Here is a 19,765-nt window from a genome sequence, read left to right as displayed (position 1 = left end):
GTATTAATTTATTTAACCCCCTCAACTATCTTATGTGGTAGGTACTATAATTTCCTCCATTTTATGAATGCATAAACTGAGGCACAGAGTAATTAAGTCAGTTGCCCAAGATCAACACACATGTATTAAGTGAAGGAGCTGTTTCCAAAAGAGCTGGCCATGTATCTCATGTCCTTCTAGTCAATAACTTTTCCCGCTTGAGTTAAGCAGTGCTGGTTTCTGAGCTCTAAGTGATACAACAGTTTACAAGGGTTTTTATGAATGTTGTCACACACGTATGAATTTTGTGCCAAATAAATTGTAGATATCATTTATACTCTAGGATTATAAGGAAGATTGTGAAATGAAGAAAATATAGTTAATTGAGAAAGTATGAAACTTCTTTGGAGGGGCACCTGGGTGGCTCAGACGGTTAAGCATCTGACTCTTGATTTCGACTCAGGTCATGGCTTGTGAGTTTGAGCCCTGTGTTAGGCTCCACACTGTCAGTGCGGAGCCTGCTTGGAATTTTCTTTTTCTCTTTCCCCTGCTCCCCAAAATAAATAAATAAGCTTAAAAAAAACAAAAACAAGAAACCTCACTGGGAATTAGTATATGAATTTTTTAAAACAATCTCAAACTTGGGGCGCCTGAGTGGCTCAGTTGGTTAGGTGACTGACTCTTGATTTCATCTCAGGTTCTCATGGTTCATGAGTTTGAGCCCCTCATCAGGCTCTGTACTGACAGTGTAGAGCCTGCTTGTGATTCTCTGTCTCATTCTCTCTCTGCCTCTCTCTCTCTCTCTCTCAAAAATAAATAAACATTTTTAAAAATATATACTTCCTTTAAAAATAATAAATAAAACAACCTCAAACTTACAAACAGGTTATAAATACGGCTCTGATAGGTGTTTTTGTTTTTTGGGGTTTTTTTTTTTGTGCTGAACCATTTGAGACTAAATGCTGACTTGTTACCTCATCACTTTCAAATACTTTAGCGTGTATTTCCTACAAGGGATTTCTTCGTAATACAACCATCAAAATAAGAAAATTAACATGATAGAATACATTGTTCAATCCTCAGCCAACTCATCAAGTTTCGCGGGTTTGTCCAATAATGTCCTTTGCAGTGAAGAGATCTTTGCATTTAAGTTGTTCTGTCTCTTTAGTCTCTTTCAATCTGGAGCAGTTCTTTGGTCTTTCCTCAACTTTCTTGTCCCTGACACTTTTGAAGGTCGAAGGCCAGTTATTTTGCGCCATATTCTTCCATTTGGGTTTAGCAGAGGTTTCTTCGCAATTAGATTCAGGTTATGCATCTTTGGCAAAAAAATCAAACACCAACGATGCTGTGTTCTCATTACATCCAGTCAGGTGGCACATGATTGTGATCTGTCCCTTTGCTAATGGTGTTCACTTTGCTCATTTGATTAAGGCAACGTCTGCCAGTCTTCACATCTGTATACTTACTCTTTTTCCTTTTACTTATTAGGTATTTTGTAAAAAGGTACTTTGAAACTAGGTAAATGTCCTATTCCTATCACACTTTCAATTTCTTTATTTTTCTCTTATTCAGTGGGTTATAATTTATTACTCTATCTATCTATCTATCTATCTATCTATCTATCTTTAATTGGGATGCAATTCACCTACCATAAAATTCGCTCCTTTAAAAAAAAATTCACCCTTTTAAAGTGTACAATTCAAGGGTGCCCTGGTGGCTCAGCTGGTTGAATGTCTGACTCTTGATCTCGGCTCAGGTCATGATCTCACAGTCTGTGGGATGGAGCCCCGTGTTGGGATCTACATTGACAACACAGAGCCTCCTTGGGATTCTCTCTCTCCCTTTCTCTCTGCCCCTCCCAACTTTTCCTCTTTCTTTCTCTCTCTAAATAAATAAACAAATAAACTTAAAAAAATACAGTATACAATTTAGCAGGTTTTAGTATATTCTTAAAGTTGTATGACCATCACCACTATCTAATTCTAGAACAATTTCATCATCCCGAAAACAAATGCATTAACATCCATTCTTTCCTCTCCCTAGCCACTGACAACCACTAATTTGCTTTCTGTCTCTGGGCATTTGCCTATGCTGGCCCTTTTATACAAATAGAATCATAAAATACGTGGCTGGCTTCTTTCACTTAGCATAAAGTTTTCCAGGTCCATCCATATTGTGGTGTATGTCAGTACTTTATTTTTTTTTATAACTTGTTTTATTTTTTATTTTTTTTAATTTATATCTAAATTAGTTAGCATATAGTGCAACAATGATTTCAGGAGTAGATTCCTTAGTGTCCCTTACCAATTTAGCCCATCGCCCCTCCCACAACCCCTCCAGTAACCCTCTGTTCTCCATATTTTTGAGTCTCTTCTGTTTTGCCCCCTCCCTGTTTTTATATTATTTTTGTGTCCCTTCCCTTATGTTCATCTGTTTTGTCTCTTAAAGTTCTCATATGAGGGAAGTCATATGATTTTTGTCTTTCTCTGACTAATTTCACTTAGCATAATACCCTCCATCCATGTAGTTGCAGATGGCAAGATTTCACTCTTTTTGATTGCCGAGTAATACTCCATTGTATATATATACCACATCTTCTTTATCCATTCATCCATCAATGGACATTTGGGCTCTTTCCATACTTTGGCTATTGTTGATAGTACTGCTATAAACATGGGGGTGCATGTGTCCCTTCGAAACAGCACACCTGTATCTCTTGGATAAATACCTAGTAGTGCAATTGCTGGGTCGTAGGGTAGTTGTATTTTTAGTTTTTTGAGAACCTCCATAATGTTTTCCAGAGTGGCTGCAGCAGCCTGCATTCCCAAGTACTTTATTTTTTTTTAACTGGCAATTAATATTCCTGTATAAGTAACACATATATAATGGGGCACCTGGCTGGTTCAGTTGATGGAGTGTGTGACTCTTGATCTCAGCATTGTGAGTTCAAGACCCACATTGGATGTAGAGATGCCTTTAAAAAATAAATTAAAATGTATAGTATATAGTATACATACATCACATTTTGTTTTTTCATTTATCAAATGATAGACATTTGTGTTGTTTCTATTTTGGGCTATCATGAGTAATGCAACTATGAACATTCAGGTACAAGATTTTGTGTGGCTATATGTTTTTAATTCTCTTGGGCATATACCTAGAGGTGGAATTTGGGGGTCATATGGTAACTCTATGTTTAACTTTTTGAGGAAACACCAAACTGTTTTCCAAAGTGGCTGCACCATTTCACATTCCCACCAACAGCACATGAAGGTTTCAATTTCTCTGCACTCTTGCCAACAGTTGTTATTATCTATTTTTTTTTATTATAGTTGACCCTTGAACATTAGGGACAGTGACCCCACACACACAGTTGAAAATCTGCACATAATTTTTGGCTCCACCAAAGCATAACTACTCATAGCCTACTATTGACTGGAAGCCTTACTGACAACATAGGTACTTAATACATATTCTGTATGTTATATATACACTGCATTCTTACAATAAAGTAAACTGGAGAAAAGAAAATGTTATTAAGAAAATCATAAGAAAGAGAAAATAGGGGCTCCTGGCTAACTCAGTTGGTAAAGCATGGGACTCTTGATCTCAGGGTCGCAAGTTCAAGCCCCACGTTGGGTGTAGAGCTTATGCTTAAAAAAAGAAGAAGAGGGTGGCTCATTCAGTTGAACTTCCAACTTCGGCTCAGGTCATGATCTCACGGTTCATGGGTTCGAGCCCCGCATCAGGCTATGTGCTGATAGCTCAGAGCCTGGAGCCTGCATCGGATTCTGTGTCTCCCTTTCTCCCTGCTCCTCCCCTGCTCATGCTCTGTCTTTCTCTATCTCTCAAAAATAAATAAACATAAACAAAAAATTAAAAAAAATAAAGAATAAAGAGAAAATACATATGTGGTACTCTACTGTATTTGTGGGAAAAAAATCCATGTATAAGTGGACTCATGCAGTTCAAACCTGTGTTGTTCAGGGTCAATTGTGTAGCCATCTTAGTGGGTGTGAAGTGATAGTTCCTCATGGTCTTTATTTACATTATTTTTATTTTATTTATTTATTTAATTTACATTATTTTATTTATTTATATTTAATTACATTACATTTCCTTACTGACTGGTGATGTTGAGTATCTCTTTGCCCTGATAAACTCAAACAGGCTCTTTCTGATCTTTCAGGTCTCAGAGTAGACGTCATCCCCATCATAAGGGCCTTCCCTAAGTCTTCACTGCAGTGATAAGATCCTTCTATAAATGTTTCTAGTTCCTTCCCCTCTCTGCATGTTAGGTAAGACGGTACTTTCCTGCCCCCCTTGACACTGGGTGTGGCTATATGACTTAATTTGACCAATGAAAGGTGAACAGAAGGGAAATGTGTCATTTCTGGGCAAAGGATCTAAGAAGCAGTTCACTTGTTGCCATAATCCCCTTCTTGCTGCTTCAGTAATGATCAAATTTCACATTGAGGTGAAGCCTGGGCCTATGAGTAATTATAATAAGCAGACTTCCCAGTCTGATGCTCCTGATGTTGTTTTGACGAGTTTGGCAGTGCCTCCCAAATTTAAACACAGAGTTAAAACATATGAGCCAAGGGGCACCTGGGTGGCTCAGTCGGTTGAGCAACTGACTTCAGCTCAGGTCATGATCTTGCGGTTTGTGAGTTCAAGCCCCACGTCGGGCTCTGTGCTGACAGCTCAGAGCCTGGAGCCTGCTTCGGATTCTGTGTCTCCCTCTCACTCTGCCCCTCCCCCACTCATGCTCTGTCTCAGAAATAAACATCAAAAAATTAAAAAATATAAAATAAAACATATGACCCAATAATTTCACTTGTAGTACCCAAGAAATTTAAATAAATATGTCTTCCCCCAAATGGGTTCATGTATGTTCATAGCAACATCATTCATAATAGCCAAAAAAAAAAAAAAAAAAAAAGGAAACAACCTGAATGCCCATCATCTGATAAATGAACAAAATGTGGCATATCCATATAATGGAATATTATTTAGGCACATATAAAAGAATGGAGTACTGTGCATGCTATAACATGGATGCTCCTGGAAAACATGTTACGAGAAAGAAACTAGTCACATATTGTATAATTCCATTTACATAAATTTTCTAGAACAGGCAAATACATGGAGACAAAAAGTAGATTCATGGTTGCCTAGGGCTGAGTGTGTGTGTGTGTGTGTGTGTGTGTGTGTGTGTGTGTGAAAATTGGGGATGATAGTTAGAGTATGGGGCTTTTCTTGGGCTTTCATTTGATGAAAATGTTCTAAAATTGATTTTGGTGATGTTGCTTTAAGTGGCTGGGAAACATGGTATATGAATTGTATCTCAATAAAACTTACAAAAATTAGGGTATTGATGTACTTCATAAGGCTATTGTGAGAATTAAATCAGTCAATGTGCATAAATCATAGAATAATGTTTAAAACATAAGTGCTCAAAGGGCGCCTGGATGGCTCAGTTGGTTAAGCATCTGACTTCAGCTCAGGTCATGATCTCACAACTTGTGAGTTCAAGCTCCACATTGGGCTCTGTGCTGACAGCTCAGAGCCTGGAGCCTGCTTTAGATTCTGTGTCTCCTCTTTCTCTGCCCCTTCCCTGCTCACGCTCGCCCTCTCTCTCTCTCTCTCTCTTCAAAAATAAACAAACATTAAAAAAATTAAAAATATATTTAAAAAAACATAAGTGCTCAAGAAGGCTTATATTGTTAATATTTCCTTGAGACATCTGATGCCTTTTCTTTCTTTCTTTCTTTCTTTCTTTCTTTCTTTCTTTCTTTCTTTCTTTCTTTCTTTCTTTCTTAATTTTATTTTTAAGTAATCTCTATGTCCATCTTGGGGCTCGAACTCACAACCCTGAGATTAAGAGTTGCACGTTCCACCAACAGAACAGCCAGGTGCCCCACACCTGATGCCTCTAATCTGATTTCAACAGTCAACTGTTTCTTACAATAAAATGATTTCTAATTAAGACCACAGCCAAAAGCAAAATTGCACCATGACTATAACTTGTTTTAAGAAAGATTAAGACAGGAGCACCTGGGTGGCTCAGTTAACCGTCCAGCTCTTGATCTCAGCACAGGTCTTGATCTCAGGGTCGTGAGTTCAAGTCCTGCATTGGGCTCGGCATTGGCTGTGAAGCCTACTTAAAAAAAGAAAAAAAAAAGATGAAGACATTATAGGGTAGAAACAAAAATGAGACAGGTATAATAAAATCAATACAGTGAATTTGTACAGATGCATACATTTTATTTGAATGCATAGAAGGGACAATGAATCAATTAGGATTAGATGTGGTTGCATGTGACAACAAAACAAAACAGGGTTTAAACAACACAGAAGATCATTTGGCTTCATTCATAAATGAAGTCTAGGTTGGTAGTTCAAGACCTATATGAGATTTTTGTTCCATAAAGACCTTAGTAATGCGTGCTCCTTCTACCTACTGGTCTGCTATCCTCACCCTCCTGGTCCAAGATAGCAGCTAGCGTGGCAGCCATTTTGTCCAAATCTGTTCCCACTTTGGAGCCTGTGCACCTATTCTTTCTTCCTAGAAATCTCGCTGAGTGCCTCTTGCCCCATCTTTGGTTCTCAGCTTTGGAACATGGTCACCTCTCCACAGCTGACTATCCTGACCACATGTCCCACTCCCTCTTACCAACCTGCAGTCTTTCCTTCATCTCACTTATCACCTGTCTGTATTGGTTCTATTACCTACTAAAGGTGTGACCTTGGGCAAATTCCTTTATCTCTCTGTGCCTCATTTTCTCTACCTGTAAAATGGAGATATAATAGCACCAACAGGAAGGTTACATGAAGGTTCAAATTCATGAGAATGGTTAACCCTGAACACGGCGGAGGGAACGAGATGGAATTATCCCCAGTGTCTGTTTTTGTTCCAGAACATATGAAGATATTATGTTAGTGAGGTGACCTTAAGTCGGTGCCACTGTTTGGTAGTAGAATATTGCTCAATATTAATTATTAACATCCATCTTGACTCCCTGAGAATAAAGTCAGTTAGAAACTCTGTGCTGAATTGGATGGGAAGACTGAGTTCTCCTAAACACAGCTCAAGTTCTGGTGTTGATATCAGGCGCCTCCCTCCCAGAAGGAAAATAAGTCTTTTTTTCCAGCCTGAGCTTCTTGGACTCAGGTTTGGAGAAGAGATAAGGAATTAGATGAAATTGCCTCACTCAGTTGCATATGTCCGACTCTTGATATTGGCTCGGGTCATGATCCTGCAGCCAGTCGTGGGATTGAGCCCCATGTTGGGAATCTCTCTCTCCCTCTCTCTCTCTGCCTCTCCCCTGCTTACATGCCTTGCCCTTTCTCTCTCTCTCTCTCTCTCAAAATAAGTAAACATTTTTAAAAATATGTATTTTAGACAAGTGCAGCAAATCTCCAAAGCTCTTGACATCTTTGACCACCAAGCATCTCACAATGTGTCTTGCTCATTCTTGGGCAAGGTTGTCAAGGTTTCTACATCTACCCGGATCTTATCATTTGCAAATCACACAGGGGAATTAAGATGTAAAGACAGCCTGGATTTGGCACCATCTAATAACAAAGCTGCAACCCTTGGAGCAGCATTCATGATCCAGGGAGATGCTCAACACTCACGGAATGTAGTCACGTGGTACCAGGGTGTAAGTCAATGCTAAACATACTTTGTGCCATGACAAGTCCAAACAGATCCTTGCGGCATGCTGGGAAGGACAAGATCTTATCTGTAGGTGGAAAGAATCATGATTGGGTTGCTAGAGGGAGCTGCATTTTCAGAGAAGTTTTATTTCCTTGGGAACATTGTACTAGCCCTCCTGCGAACACAGGTGTTTCTTTAGAAATCGCCTTAGATCTGATACATCATTTTATCATTTATTTTATTCATATTGTATTTTTCCCTTCAGATTGGAAAGAGTGGCAATACTTTTTTACTCTCTGATTAGTTTTTTAAATGCTTATTTATTTTTGAGAGAGAGACAGAGACAGAGCATGAGCGGGAGAGGGGCAGAGAGAGAGGAAGACACAGAATCAGAAGCAGGCTCCAGGCTCTGAGCTGTCCGCACAGGGCCTGATGCAGGGTTTAAACTCACAAACTGTGAGATCATGACCTGAGCCGAAGTCAGGTGCTTAACCGACTGAGCCACCCAGGCACCCCATTCCCCTCTGATTAGTTTTAAATATATGGTTAGTGTTTTTAAAAATCAAGTATTAGATGGGGCGCCTGGGTGGCTCAGTCGATTAAGCGTCCAACTTCGGCTCAGGTCATGATCTTGTGGTTCCTGAGTTTGAGGCCATGTCTGGCAAAGCCTGGAGCCTGCTTTGGATTCTGTGTCTCCCTCTTTCTCTGCCCCTCCCCCGCTCATGCTCTGTCTCTCTCACTCTCAAAAATGAATAAATGTTAAAAAAAAATTTTTTTAAATCAAGTATTAGGGAGGAGCACCTGGGTGCTCAATCCATCTCAGGTGGTGATCTCACGGTTTGTGAGTTCAGTTTGAGCCCCTCTTTGGGCTCTGTGCTGACAGTGCGGAGCCTGCTTGGAAGTCTCTCTCCCTTCCTCTCTCCCAGCCCCTCCCCCACTCTCTCTCAAAATAAATAAATGAAGTTAAAAAAAAGCACACATTAGGGAAAATTAAAAGAAGCAACTAAAAATCATCTATAATTTCACCTTCCAGATATAATTGTGGCTAACATTTTAGTGTTATGTGCCTCTTGACTGTAACAGAAATTTCCTATTTTCTCAATAGCTGTTATCCACTTTTCCTTAGCAGTAAAACTCTAGATGTTTAGTTGGGTCTATAGCTGCTCAGAATAAAATCTATATTTGCCAGCCTCTTTGCCCACGAGTAGGTCCTGGTCATGAGATGGAAGCAGAAGTTGTCTGTATGACTTCCAGGAAGTGTGATTAAGGAGAGAATATGAGTTCTTCTTTCCCTGCCCCTTCCTTCATGTTTGCTGGAATGAGGCCTGATGGCTGGAGTTTCAGCAGCCATTTTGGACAGTGTAGTAGAAGCCATGTGATGATGATGTGGACCAAGAGGATAGAAGGAGTCTGGGTCACCCTATCTGCCCTTTTATCAAGAGAAATCAACTTTGAATTTCTTTGATTCAGTATACATTCACCAAGTTTGGCAGTAAATCTAATGTCAACTCTTTTGGGGGGCTCTTTCCCATCTCTTGGAATCACCTAAACAAAACAAAATAATAAGAACCCAGCTTCCCATAATACAATAAAATTGGGGAGGCACCTGGGTCACTCAGTCAATTAAGCGTCCGAGTTCGGCTTAGGTCATGATCTTACAGTTTGTGAGTTGGAGCCCTGCCTTCGGCTCACTGCTGTCAGCTCAGAGCCTGCTTTGGATCCTCTGTTCCCCTCTCCCTCTGCCCTTTCCACGCTCATGCTTTCTCTCTGAAAAATTAATAAACATTAAAAAAAAAGGAATAAAGAAAATTGGGATAGGCCCTTTAGTTTTCTGCTCAATGATCACTGCTGATTTGCTCAGAGACTGAGTCCAAAACCATGTCCTATTAGAGTTAGATGGCACTCCTCTTAGCAACCATTTCCTTTGTACCAAGTCTGTCCAAGCATGGACTACTCTCAAGAGACTTGCTGCTTCCCAGGGTGCTACAGGAGTGAGAGGTGTAGGTCTTAACTATTCAGAAATTCAACACCTTCTGCCCTTCCAGGCTAGCTGCCATGAATATTTGTTATAATAATGGCTGCTCAACATCCTTGGACTCCTTCCCCTTGCAGTGTTGGGGAACATCCCATCTTATCAATTCATGCTTCTCTAAGACTGAGACTAGATAATGACTTTCTCAGGGTCTCTGCAGCTAGAGTGACCTAACTAGTCTATGACCCAGACTCTGCCAACCAGAAGCATCAGTGCCAGTCTTCAATAGGAAGCAGAGAGCCACGGTTGGAATCCACTCTAGCCAGCATGGCAGGAGAAACTCTCAGCTTCAGAGGCTGCAGTGGCCTCTGGTCTTATGGGCAGAGGATAAATCACAATGTCTAGAAGCAGCAGTAGTGTCTTGAACAAAGGAGATCTGTGGAGTGATTTGGCCACTGTTTCTGGATATAACCTTCAGGTCTGGAGATTATCAACCTATCTCATTCCTCTAGAGATATCTATAGCTATATAGGGAGATATCTATGTAGATACGGACATAGAGAAAGAGACAGAGGGAGGGAGGGAGGGAGGGAGAGAGAGAGAGAGAGAGATTGTATGGAACTGGCTCATGCAATTATGGAGCGAGCAAATCCAAAATTTGTAGAGCCAATGTCCCAGTTCAAGTCTGAAGGTTGGGAGTTGCTGTAGAATCAGGAAGTGTTGATTCCAGTTCTAAAAAGGCCATCAGACAGGAAGAATACTTTCTTACTCAGTGAAGAGTCAGTCTTTTATTCTAATCAGGCCTTTGACTGCTTGGATGAGGCTCTCTCACCTTATGGAGGTCAATCTTTTACGCAGCCTAATGATTTAAATGTTAATCTCTCTCTTTTATTTAAAAAAAATTTTTTAATGCTTATTTATTTATTTTGAGAGAGAGAGAGAAAGAGAGAAAGCATGAGTGGGGGAGAGTCAGAGAGAAAGGGAGAGAGAGAATCCCAAGTAGGCTCCACACTGCCAGTGCAGAGCCCGAGGTGGGGCTCGATCCCATGAACCTTGATATCATGGCCTGAGCTGAAATCAGGAGTCAGATGCTCAACTGACTGAGCCACTCAGGCGCCCCTAAATGTTAATCTCATCCAAAAACACACTTAGAGAAACACCCAAGATAATGTTTGACCAAATATCTGGGCATCTTATGGTCCAGTCAAGTTGACATGAAATTAACCATCACACTGCCCCATAAAGAACTCTCTGGGATTGATTTAGTTGTTTGTATTCAACTTAAATAGCCTATACCCCTTTCCTGTGTTAAGGAATCTGTATCTCCACAGAAGCATTCTTCTCAAAACCTTCTTCTCATAACCTTGATAACAAATACCTCTATTGCTTTCACCTCTGGTCTCTTCAATTTCACCTTCCTTGATGGGCCTGAAGTTTAGCTTCCCCTTCTTTCAGTTGGTAAGTCCACAGCAGCAAAAAGCACAAAATCTGATTATTTTCTTAATAGTTCACCCATCAGATTCCATCTTACCATATGTGATGCTTTCTTGGGGTGCCTGGTTGGCTCAGTCAGCAGAGCATGCAGCTCTTGATCTTGAGGTTGTAGGTTTGAGCCCCATGTTGGGTGTAGAGATTACTTTTTAAAAAGTCTAAAATAAAAAAGCATTTATAATCTGATTTCTTAAGATATTTTAGATAATTCTTTGTCAGCATACATGAAGCTACATACATTTTAATGGCTACAGTTTTCCATTGTAGGAATGTGACACAATTGAGTGAACTATTTCTTCTGTTTTTCTTTTTCTTTCTTTCTTTCTTCCTCCCTCCCTCCCTCTCTTCCTTCCTCTTCCTTCCTTCCTTTCTCTTTCTTTCTTCCTTCCTTCCTTCCTCACTCCCTCCTTTCTTCCTTTTTCTTTCTCTTTCTTTCTTTCTTTCTCTCTCTCTCTCCCTTTCTTTCTCTCTCTTTCTCTCTCTCTCTCTCTCTTTCTTTCTTGTATGCTCTGCATCCAGCATAGAGCCCAATGTGGGCTTGAACTCATGACCCTGAGATCAAGACCTAAGCTGAGATTAACAGTTAGGCACTTGGGGCGCCTGAGTGGCTCAGTCAGCTAAGCGTCTGACTTCAGCTCAGGTCATGATCTCGAGGTTTGTGAGTTCGAGCCTCGTGTTAGGCTCTGTGCTGACAGCTCAGAGCCTGGAGCCTGCTTTGGATTCCATGTCTCCCTCTCTCTCTGCCCCTCCCCTGCTTGCACTCTGTCTCTCTCTCTCTCTCAGAAATAAATAAACATTAAAAAAAAAAAAAAAAAAAAGAGAGAGACACTTAACCAACTGAGCCACCCAGGTGCCCCTGAATGATTTCTTTGCTGATACACATTTGGATCATTTACAAATTTTTCACTAGAAACAGTGCTTTGATGTACATATGATTGTGTGTACTTGTCTGGATTACTTTTGGCTTGTATGTCAAAGTTCAGTTATGAGACAGAACTATAGTAGTTATTTTAACAGAAAAAATTTAATGTAAAGAATTATTTGGGGTGCCTGGGTGGCTCAGCCGGTTAAGCGTCCAACTTCGGCTCAGGTCATGATCTCGCAGTCTGTGGGTTCAAGCCCCGCGTTGGGCTCTGTGCTGACAGCTCGGAGCCTGGAGCCTGCTTGGGATTCTGTGTCTCCCTCCCTCTCTGTGCCCTGCTCCTGCTCATATTCTGTCTCTCTATCAAAAATAAACATTAAAAAAATATTATTCAAGGCTCCAAATAACCACAGCAATATTGAGAAAGAACAAAGTTGGAGGCATCATGCTTCCTGATTTTAAACTATGTTACAAAGTATGGTGTGGCATAAAAACAGACACATAGCTCAATGGAACAGAAAGCCCAGAGATAAATCCAGATGTATGTGATCAATTAATGTACAGCAAAGGAGCCAAGGATATACAATGGGGAATCTTTTTTGGATTTGACGCTAAAAGTAAAGGCAACAAAGGCAAAAAAAAAAAAAAAAAAAAAAAAAAAGTGGGACTACACCAATCTAAAAAGCTTCTGTCCAGGGGCACCTGGGTGCTTTAGTCAGTTAAGTATCTGACTTCGGCTCAGGTCATGGTCTCACGGTTTATGAGTTTGAGCCCCACATTGGGCTCCCTGCTGTCAGCACAGAGCCCACTTTGAATCCTCTGTCCTCCTCACTCTCTGCCCCCACCCCCACTTGTCTGTCTCAAAGTAAATAAACAAAAACTTAGAAAAAAAAAAAAAAGCTTCTGCCCAGCAGGGGAAACCACTGACAAAATGAAAAGGCCACCTACTGAATGGGAGAAAATATTTTCAAATTATATATCTGATAAGGAGTTAATATCCAAAATACATAAAGAATTCATATAACTCGGGGCGCCTGAGTGGCGCAGTCGGTTAAGCGTCTGACTTCAGCCAGGTCACGATCTCGCGGTCCGTGAGTTCGAGCCCCGCGTCAGGCTCTGGGCTGATGGCTCGGAGCCTGGAGCCTGTTTCCGATTCTGTGTCTCCCTCTGTCTCTGCCCCTCCCCCGTTCATGCTCTGTCTCTCTCTGTCCCAAAAATAAATAAACGTTGAAAAAAAAATTAAAAAAAGAAAAGAAAAGAAAACAAATCAGGGGGCGCCTGGGTGGCGCAGTCGGTTAAGTGTCCGACTTCAGCCAGGTCACGATCTCGCGGTCTGTGGGTTCGAGCCCCGCGTCAGGTTCTGGGCTGACGGCTCAGAGCCTGGAGCCTGTTTCCGATTCTGTGTCTCCCTCTGTCTCTGCCCCTCCCCCGTTTATGCTCTGTCTCTCTCTGTCCCAAAAATAAATAAAAAACGTTGAAAAAAAATTAAAAAAACAAAAAAGAATTCATATAACTCAATAGCAAAAAACAAAAACAAAAACAAAACCCCCACAAACAGCCTGATTTAAAAATGGGCAGAGGATCTGGATAGATATTTTTCCGAAGAAACATACAGATAGCCAACAGATACATGAAATGGCAGTCAACATCACTAATCATCAGGGAAATGCAAATAAAAACCACAATGAGATATCACCTCACACCTCTTAGAATGACTTTAATCAAAAAGACAAGAAATAACAAACATTGGGGAGGGTGTGGAGAAAAGGGAACTCTCATGCACTGTTGGTGGGAATGTAAATTGGTGCAGCTGCTGTGGAAAACAGTGTGGAAGTTCCTCAAAAAATGAAAAGAACTACCATATGATTCAGCAATTCCACTTCTGGGTATTTATCCAAAGGAAATGAAAATGCTAACTTGAAAAGATATCTGTTCCCCCATATTCATAGCAGCATTGTTAACAATAGCCAACACATAGAATCAATCTAAGTGTCCACCAATGTATAAATGGATAAAAAAATGTGGTATAAAAGAAAACTTAAATAAAGAAAAGAAAATGTGGTGTATATACACAATGGAATATTATTCAGCCACATTAAAGGAAATTTTGCCATTTGCAACAACATGGATGGACCTTGAGGGCATTATGCTAAGTGAAATAAGTCAGAGAAAGAAAATATCATATGATCTCACTTGTATGTGAAATCTGAAAAAAAAAAACACCTTCCCCTCCTCTGCTCACGTGCTTGCATGCTGCTCGTCTGCTTGTGCACACTCTCATGCACTCTTTCTAAAATAAAAAAAAATAATAATAAAAAATAAGCATCTGGTACCTTGCAGTTTATACAGGTGAGGATTTCAGAAACTGGTTCAGCTACAGGGTTGTGGCTCAGGGTCTCCCAGGAAGTTGTGGTCACAATATCAGCAGGGGCTACAGTCATGTGAAGGCCTGACCGGGGCTGGATGATCTATTTTCAGGATATCTTCCTCACAAGACAGAGGCCTCAGTTTCTTACCGGCTGTTAGCAGGAGGTCTCAATTACTCATTATGTGGGCCTTTGTATAGGCTGCTGGTGTCCTCACCTCACGGCAGCTAATTTCTCCCAGAGCAGGTATTTAAGAAATCACTAAGTATAGCCACTAAATTTTTTATAAACTTCAACATCGTCACCACATTCTGTTCTTTAGAAGAAAATCACTGAGTACAGCCTACACTCAAGGGAGGGGATTCAGCTCTCCCTCTTGAAGGTAGGAAATCAAAGAGTTTGTGAACGTATTTAAAGAGCAACATACCAGGTGTTAGCAACGTAAAAGGCAAGAAGGAACACTAAGTATTATGGAAGTAGTAATTGCAAGGAACAGCCATGAGCTGGGGGGACAAAGGGAAGAGGCTGGAAACACCAACACTAACAAGTTTCGAGAAGCGGGACCTTTGCAGCAGAGAAGCACTAAGAGGCCGGTGTCTCTCAACCCAGAGAAAGTTCTCACGGGGCTGGGATCCAAAGTCCCCGTGGAGGAGGCATCACGGCTCAGCTTTGCTGGTGCTCTGAGCGGGTACACTGAAACTGGTTTCTGTGAGTGTTAAAAAGAACAGTAAAAAACTGCAAACTAGAATCTACTGGAAACTGGAATGATCGGCCATTCTAGGGCGAAGAGGAGCTGTTGGAGTGACACTCGCAGGAACAGGAGGCAAATAGAGCAGGTCCTTTCTACCTCCTCCAGCCCTCGTCTCCCCCATGCGCCCCCTACTGGCGGATCCTAACAGGGAGGCTGATAGCAAAGTCCATGTACAGGTTTCCCCCGCTATTCAAAAGTAGAGCATTCCTACCGTAAGCTGAAATATCTTAAAGTGAAGGAGCAATTACTGTTAATTTATATGGATTTTTGTGAGTGGTCCAGACCCCCAAAAACAACCTCTTAGGCTTTTCTGATACTTTAGGACACATCTTGGTAACAGATGCACAAAATAAATTGAGATAAAAGTACGGATGCTCACACACACATTTCAAAGCTATGGTGGTTTGGGACGCTTGGGTGGCTCAGTCAGCTGAGTGTCTGATTCTTGATTTAGGTTCAGGTTATGATCACAGGGACATGATCCCAGGGTCACAGGATAGAGCCCCATGTCCGGCTGTGTGCTAAGCATGGAGCCTACTTAAGATGCTCTCTCTCCCTCTTGCCCCTCTCCTGTTCACATGCACATGCACGTGTGCTGGCTCTCTCTCTCGCTCTCAAAATTAAAAAAAAAAAATCACAAATCTATAGTGGTTTGATGCTAAGATGCCTAGTTCCCAGGGAAGGGGCTTGGTGGGGCCACTCAGGCTGTGGCACTGCTTCAGTAACAGCAAAGCTATTTTTGCTTTTTGCCTTTGCTTTGCTTTTTTTTTTTTTTAAGCGAACATCCTCTTCTGCTTTCTTTCAGTCAGCACAGCACAGCACAGCACTAACACAGGTCTTTCATAAAAGCCAAGTGGTATAACGCAAACTTTTGGAAAGCATTCATTTAATAGTAATTGACATTAAGTGCTTCCAAAGGCCAAGTGCTGTTTTAAATCATGTAATCCAAAGCTCTTAAGAGGTGGGGTGCTTGGGTGGCTCAGTTGGGTAAGCGTCTGATTCTTGATTTCAGCTCCGCTCATGATCCCTAGGTTGTGGGATCAAGCCCAGAATCAGGGTCCATGCTGAGCATGGAGCCTGCCTGGGATGCTCTCTCTTTCTCCTTCTACCCATCTCTCCCACTGCTCTCTCTCTCTCTCTCTAAAATAAATTAAAAAAAAAATTTAACTCTTAAGAGGGAGGTGTTATTTGGGGCACCAAATAACAGTTGGTTGAGTGTCCGACTCTTGGTTTCTGCTCAGGTCATGATCACACAGTTCGTGAATTTGAGCCCTGCAGTGGGTCCAGCACTCTGGTGCAGAGCCTGCTTGCGATTCTCTCTTTCCTTTTCTTTCTGCCCCTTCCCCCAATTGCACTCTCTCTCTCTCTCTCTCAAAATAAATAATAAAACTTAAAAAAAAAAGTAGGTGTTATTCTCTTGCCATTTTACAGACGAGAAAACTGATACACAGAGAAGATAACTTCCCAAAGTCACGGCTAATAAGAGGTGGAGCCAGGATTTGAACCTAGAGAGCTAGTGTCACAAGCTGTGAACTCAGTCACTCTGCTAACCTGCCTTGGTAACAAATGTTATCATCTTGCTAGGTGGTAGAATAAAATGTTGAGCAAAAACAGACCCACTCTTGGTCTTCGTGGAGCTGATAATCTAGTGGGAGAGATCAAAAATCAGCTCACTACAAATGAAAGTAAAGTTGAACTTGTGTCTGATGCTCCAAAGAATTGCACTGATCATGACAGTGCAATTAAAGGAGGAGGAGGAGGAGGAGGAGGAGGAGGAGGAGGAGGAGATTTGACCTACTTAAGGGTTGGTTGGGAGTGGGAATGGGGCTAGACCAAAGAAGGGCTTATAGGCACCAGAGGAGGACGTTTGTTTTATCCTAAAAAACAATGGAAGTCACTCAAGGATTTTCAGCAGAGCAGTGGGGATGGGAATGGTGAACCAGACTGGATGCAGGGAAGTTGGTTATGAGGTTACTATCCAGGTGAGATAATGGCGATGGTAGAGATGGGGAGAAGTAAAGGGACCTGTAAGATGAATTAATACTGAGAGGATATGAAGATACGGGAGGTTGGAGAGAATATTGAAGGAGAGGGAGAAATCAAGTATGTAAGACTTCTTGAATGGTGTTGTCATCCATTGAACTGGAGAATGGGGGAAGGTCTCACTGGACCAGTATTTAGGCAGTGGAATAAGATAGATCTTGGAAATTGATTGGATATCAGATTCTAAAGGAGACAGAGGACTAAGTTTTCAAAGATATAACCTGAGGGGCACCTGGGTGGCTTAGTTGGTTAAGCCTCCGACTCTTGATTTCAGCTCAGGTCATGATCTCATGGTTCATGAATTAGAGCCCCATGTCAGGCTCTGTGTGGACACTGAGGAGCCTGCTTGGGATTCTCTCTCTCCCTCTCTCTGTCCCTCCCCAGCTGTGCACTCTCTCTAAATAAATAAAATAAAGTCATTTGAGAAAGATATAACTTGACACAGATGCACTATCAAAAGTATTTGCCTCTAGCCACAAGTAGCTATTTAACTTAATTAAAATAAAAATGGAAAATTCCATTCCTTAACTAGCTACATTATAATGTGCTCAACAGCCACATTTGGCTAGTGGCTGCCATATTGGGAAGGACAGATATGACATTTTAATTGCTGCAGAATGTTCCAGTGGACCTGGGTGCCTGGTGGCTCAGTTGGTTAAGCATCTGACTCTTGATCTCAGTTCAGGTCTTGATCTCACGGTAGTGAGTCCAAGCCTCATATGGGCTTTGTGCTGGGCATGGAGCCTACAGAAAGAAAGAAAGAGAGAAAGAAAGAGAGAAAGAAAGAGAGAAAGAAAGAGAGAAAGAAAGAGAGAAAGAGAGAGAGAAAGAGAGAGAGAAAAAGAGAAAGAAAGAAAGAAAGAAAGAAAGAAAGAAAGAAAGAAAGAAAGAAAGAAAGAGAGAGAGAAAGAACGAACCTGGGTGGCTCAGTAGGTTAAGTGTCTGACCTTGGGTCAGGTCATGATCTCACAGTTCGTGAGTTTGAGCCCTGCATTGGGCCTGCTGAGTCTACTTCAGATCGTCTGTCTCCCTCTCTCTGCTCCTTCCCTGCTCTCTCTCTCACTCTCTAAATTAATTAATTAATTAATTAATTAAGAAAGAAAGAAAGTTCTCCAATGGACAGCACTGCTCTACAATTGGCATTATTTGATGTTTTGTAGTAAACAAAGTCCATGTCCATCTTTGCTTTTAATCCAGTGTGATGTTGTCTTGGGTTTCTAAGAATTCGAGTCAATGTTCTAAACACTGACATCTACCATGTGTCGTGCTGAGCTCTAAGACAGTAAGACTTAAAATATGGACTGTACCTGATGCCCATTTATAATCTGTTTATTACCTACTCAGGACAATACAAGTACAGAAATTGAGAATAAGATTTTAGAAAGTCTTCTAGCAAACTGACATTGCTATAAAATATAAAATTTCATTATATGTCACATAAGTACCAGTCTGCAATGGATTGTTAATTAATTTTTAATTAATTTTTACTTATTTTTTAAATATTTTATTTATTTTTTTAAGTTTACTTATAATTTTGAGAGAGAGAGAGAGAGAGCAAGAGAGCAATAGGGGCAGAGAGAGGAGAGAATCTCAAGCAGGCTCTGCACTGTCAGCACAGAGCCTGATGTGGGGCTTGAAGTCATGAACCATGAGATCATGACCTGAGCCAAAACCAAGAGTCGGACAGTTAACCAACTGAGCCCCCCAGGTACCCCTTTAAGATTTTATTTTTAAGTAATCTCCATACTCAACATGGAGTTCAAACTCACAACCCTGAGATCAAGAGTCTCACGCTCTACCACTGAACCAGCCAGGCACCCCTGGATTGGACATTTAAAATGTTGGTCCTTTGTTACAGATGGTGAACTTGCAGTAGTGCTCCAAGGTACAAGGATGAGTTGGACATGGTTCCCCCCTCAGGTAATGAGGAAGGAGCCAGAGCTGATATAAGGTCTAGTTGAGTTGAGCAAACATTGGCATACAGACTTGATATACATCTAAAAATGATTCAAAAACACATAAGGACACTCATCTACTTGTTTATTCACCTGGCATTTACTGAGTGCCATTTACTATGTGCTAAGCACTATACTAAGCACTACAGATACTGCAGTGAACAAGATAGACAAGGCCCTCACCCTGCTGGAGCTCACATCTAATAAGACAGACTGTAAACAAGTTCACCAAGTTAACAAATAAAATGATCTCCAAGAGTGCTAAGTGCTAAGTGCTAGGAGGGAAATAAGAAGGATGGGATAGGGCACGACTGTAAGATGGGTGTTGCTGGTATACAGGGTGGTCATTGGACTCTCTATCTGAGCTGAAATCTGAGGATGGGAATGAGGCAGTCACGAATTGATTGAAGGGAACAGCATTCTGGGCAGAGGGAATAGTCAGACAAAGGTCCTCGAGTGGGAATGAGACTGGCTTATATGGGTAATAGGAAGGCCAACGTGGCTGGAGTACAGGAAACAAGGGGGAAAGTAACAGTAGAAGCAGATGGGTTAGGCAAGAGCTAGATCATGTTGCTCAAAAGGAATCAGGATTTTATTCTAAGTGTAATGTAGTGTTCAAGCAGGGGAGCAAGGCAATATGATTTGGGTTTGTAAAAGATCTCTCTGTTGTGTGCAGAATGGAC

The 19,765-nt window shown here is 41.2% G+C and overlaps 1 protein-coding gene across 1 annotated transcript in view; it reads right to left on the bottom strand.

Moving 5' to 3' along the window:
• The window catches only part of STAU1 (staufen double-stranded RNA binding protein 1), an 81,943-nt gene extending 70,680 nt beyond the window's left edge, over positions 1 to 11,263 (bottom strand). Inside the window, exon 1 of the mRNA XM_053199841.1 lies at positions 11,146 to 11,263. The gene's annotated coding sequence lies outside the window, so the exon portion shown is untranslated. The remainder of the gene's footprint in view (positions 1 to 11,145) is intronic.
• Positions 11,264 to 19,765: the final 8,502 nt, after the last annotated feature.

The sequence above is a fragment of the Acinonyx jubatus genome, chromosome A3 (genome assembly GCF_027475565.1).
Source record: "Acinonyx jubatus isolate Ajub_Pintada_27869175 chromosome A3, VMU_Ajub_asm_v1.0, whole genome shotgun sequence".
Lineage (NCBI taxonomy): Eukaryota > Metazoa > Chordata > Mammalia > Carnivora > Felidae > Acinonyx > Acinonyx jubatus.
The sequence above is the reverse complement of the archived record's forward strand: the minus strand, read 5'-3'. Positions and strand labels throughout refer to the sequence as shown.